Source organism: Arachis ipaensis, chromosome B1, assembly GCF_059453495.1.
Source record: "Arachis ipaensis isolate K30076 ecotype BB chromosome B1, ASM5945349v1, whole genome shotgun sequence".
NCBI lineage: Eukaryota > Viridiplantae > Streptophyta > Magnoliopsida > Fabales > Fabaceae > Arachis > Arachis ipaensis.
In genome coordinates, this window is record NC_142436.1 from 32,358,929 (window position 1) to 32,362,959 (window position 4,031).

The 4,031-nt window shown below is 41.7% G+C and overlaps 1 non-coding gene across 1 annotated transcript; it reads left to right on the forward strand.

Annotated features, from left to right (window-relative positions):
* Positions 1–3,544: 3,544 nt before the first annotated feature.
* LOC148576139 (small nucleolar RNA R71) lies at positions 3,545–3,651 on the forward strand. The gene has a single exon (XR_015902857.1). It is a non-coding gene; the product is annotated as a small nucleolar RNA R71 (small nucleolar RNA).
* Positions 3,652–4,031: the final 380 nt, after the last annotated feature.

The following is a 4,031-nucleotide window of genomic DNA, read 5'->3' on the forward strand; positions in this document are numbered from 1 at the left end:
AACATCATTCTGATCTTTCATAACATCTCTTTTTATTGGACTTAAAAGGACAAGCATACAATAAGCAAGATAAAAATGAAGGCAGGCAATTTGACTAGCAAGCATAGACCTAGGCAAAAGCAAACTTGAAGACAGAATTGAAAATTCCTAAGCTACTATGGAAGCATGTTCTATTTCATACATGATTTTCCTTATTTAAAAGACTTGAAAAAGAAAGATGGAACAATGAGGGAACTCCACCACCTTTTACTCATAGGGTTATTCGCGCTCTCCTTCTTGTTTGTCCTCTTTGTGTCCACTTGTGCTTCCTTGCATACGTGCTAGTCTAGCTTTTTTCCAATCTTCAAGTGCCTTCCTTACTGATTCATGACTCTTTTCTATCCTCTCTCTTTCTTTTCGTGATTTCGGGGCACTCAGTTTTTTTGACTTGAAAGCCTAGCTCATATATGATCTCCTTATCAGCCATCCATCCAATTTGAAGTGCATGGTAAAATGTTCTAAACTTCTTTTCATCAAAGGGGCGTTGCTCCGGCTCCTTCCCCTTTCTTCTTTTAGAGCTTGATGATGTCATGAATGATTTTTGAAAAGTGAAGGTGTTGAGGTGAGTGATGAGTGGTGGAATTCGGTTAGGTTTGGATAGGGTGTAGCTTGGAGAGTTGTACTTCGAGAGTGAGAAGTTTGAAGAAATGGTTGTTGGAATGTGAAGGGAAGTACGGACTAGGAATCACTTATATAGGAAAGTGATGAGTAAATGAAAGGTGTGGATTGACGGGGTGGTTGTGTGTTGGACAGATGGGGTTTAGCATGGGATGAGCACAAGGATCATCAACTTTATGATGGTGTTGGTTCAGTTTCCAAGCTTGTTCTTCTTCCAATGTTGCATGGCAACACTTCCCAATGCAATCCCCATGGAGATACGTGTACAGTTCTCTCCTTTTGTGGTAGCCGAACCCTTCAATTGTCCCATTAATCCTCCTACAAAATAAAAGAAAAAATAAAATTGTGGGAAGTGGCGGCAAACTTTAAAAAATACAAGAAAGAGTAACTACTTTTTAAAATTTTTGTTGTTAACTACTAAATGCTATTCACAAATGCAAACCAACTGACTAATTAAATTTCCATATATGCAACCTTGGTGACACCAAACTTAGTTTGTGGCAATGTGGTGTAAGATGATTTGTTTAAGGTGCTAAGAGTGACATGCTATGAGTTGCATTCATGTCCTCTTAGTGTGCCTTGAACACCAAACTTGTTCTTCACTATATGTTGCATAAAAGGATTTATTCAAGGATATGTCAAAGTTGATTTGCGATCCATGAACCTTGCTTTATTCACTACTTTAAAAGCATGTAAAACATGGGTTGCCTCCCATGAAGCGCTTCTTTAGGTCACTAGCTTGATGTTCTTCCTTTGTCATGGTGGTTGGTAATGCTTCAGATCTTCCCCTCTTGCAGTAAACCTACATCCATTGGCTTCATCAATGATCTCTACATGTTCTAGGGAGAGAACTTTGCTGATGGTGAAAACCTTAGGTAACTGAGATGGGATGGTGGGAAGATGAGGTGGGATATCTAGGAAGTAAGCTGAGATCACTTTATCCCCTGGAGAGAAATCTTCTGTAGGGATCTTTTTGTTCCTCCATCTCCTTGGTATCTTCTTCTTTGTTTCTTTTGCTGTTATCCTGCTCTTTGTGGTCTCTTTTCCTAGGGAGATTTTGTTGCTGGTCCTATATGATTCTGGTGGTTTTGGCTCCACTTGAGTTTCCTTTAGCTGTGACAGCTACTGATTATTTTATTCATCACCCCAAAGGAATTCCTGAGTGTACAGCTTGTGCCTCAATACTTGTTTCTCCCACCATTGCTCTGTCATGCTCTGTCCTTAGTTCCTTACCTTCCTGACTTGCTTCTTGTGAGGGTTTGAAGACATTGAAGGTGAGTTATTCATCATGTACCCTCAGTATTAGCTCTCCTCGCTCCACATCTATGAGTGCTCTGGCTGTAGCTAAGAATGGTCTTCCCAATATGATTGGGTGAAGATGACTTTCTTCCATTTCCAGTATGACAAAGTCTGTGGGAAGGAAGTAGTTCCCAACCTTCACCAGCACGTTTTCAACCACTCCTATTGCTTGTTTTTGAGTTTTGTCTGCCAGCCTGATGACTACGTCTGTGGGCATCAGCTCATTGATTTGCAGCCTCTTCATAAGGGATAAAGGTATTAAGTTGATGCTGGCTCCCAGATCACAGAGTCCTTTATCAAACATTATTTCTCCTATGGCACAGGGGATGTGAAAACTCCCTGGGTCCTTCCTTTTTGTAGGTAGCCCTGGTTGAATGAGAGCACTGCACTCCTTATTCATCACTATGGTTTGTCCTCCCTTGAGTGAGCTTTTTTTGGTCAGCAGCTCCTTCATGTACTTAATGTATGAGGCATTTGTTGGAGGGCCTTGATGAATGGTATGTTTACATGGAGAGATGTAAATATGTCAAGAAACCTTGAGTATATTCTCTTCTCTACACCACCATCGAGTAATTGGGGAAAGGGTGCATAGGGTCTCAGCAGCTTCTTCTGTGTAATTGTGGTTTCTTGATGATTCTTTTCCTGCTTTCCTGCCGATGTATCTTCAGGTTGTTCTGATGGTTTGTTCGGCTCTTCCTCAGTCTCCTTATCACTTATAATAACCATCTTACAATCTTCCCATCTGACTTTCTTTGCTTCACCTCTCGGATTTTTCTCTGTGTCACTTGGGAAGCTATCAGTAGGTTTGGGAATCTTCTCAGATAGGTATCCCACTTGAAATTCCAGCCTCTTGATGGTGTCTCCCTGATTCTTGATATTGGCTCGCACCTCCTCTTTGAACACCTTGTTATCTTGAATCTCCGTGCATATGACTTCAAGTAGAATCTCAATCCTTGATAGTCTTTCTTCCGATGATGGAGAGTTGAGATTGGAAGGATGAGAAGGGCCATTTTGACTTTGGTATGGATGTTGAGAAGTGTTGTTGCGTGGGTGTTGGTATGACCTCTGTGTTGAGTGTTGGTGAGTTGCATTGTTGTTGGGGTTATGGTGTCTCTGATCTTGGCCTTGGTCTTGTTGATTTCCCCACCCAAAGTTTGGGTGGTTCCTCCAACCAGGATTATACGTTTTGGAGTATGGGTCATGATTCTGCCTAGGTGAATTCCCAATGTAGTTGGCATGTTCCTGATCACCCTCTGCTTCTTCATTCACTCCTTCTTGGGTTGCTGCTGAAGTGGTGATTGCTGCTACTTGATTCCTCTCCATCTTCTTGGTGAGGTCAGCTAATTGCTTGGTAATCATCTTGTTTTGAGCTAGCAGTGCAACCACATTGTTCAGCTCCATCACTCCTCTAGTATTTCCTCTTTCAGAAGCATAGAAGTAGTCATTCTCTGCTACAGTCTCAATGACATCTATGGCTTCTTCAATGGTTTTCTTCTTGTTCAGAGATCCCCCGGATGAGTGGTCTACTGCCTTCTTTGATTCATACGAAAGGCCTTCATAGAAAATGTGCAACTACACCCATTCATTGAACATATTTGGCGGGCATCTTCTTGTCAAGTCTTTAAACCTCTCCCATGCTTCATATAGAGTCTCACCATCCTGCTGCCTGAATGTTTGTACCTCAGCTCTCAACCTGTTGATCCGTTGAGGAGGATAGAATCTTGCTAAGAACTTGTTCACCACATCTTCCCAGGTTGCTAAACTCTCATTTGGAAAGGATTCGAGCCATTTAGATGCTTTGTCCTTGAGTGAGAAGGGAAACAAAAGTAGTTTATAAGTGTTAGGATGAACACCATTAGACTTTACAGTATCACATATCCTCAGGAAGGTGGTTAGATGTTGATTGGGGTCTTCTTGCACACTTTCTCCGAATGAACAATTGTTCTGAACAAGGGTGATGAGCTGTGGCTTTAGTTCAAAGTTATTGGCATGTATGGTTGGACTTTGGATGCTACTTCCACAGTTTCCTGGGTTTGGGTTGATGTAAGAACCCAGAACTCTTCTCTTTTGTCCAG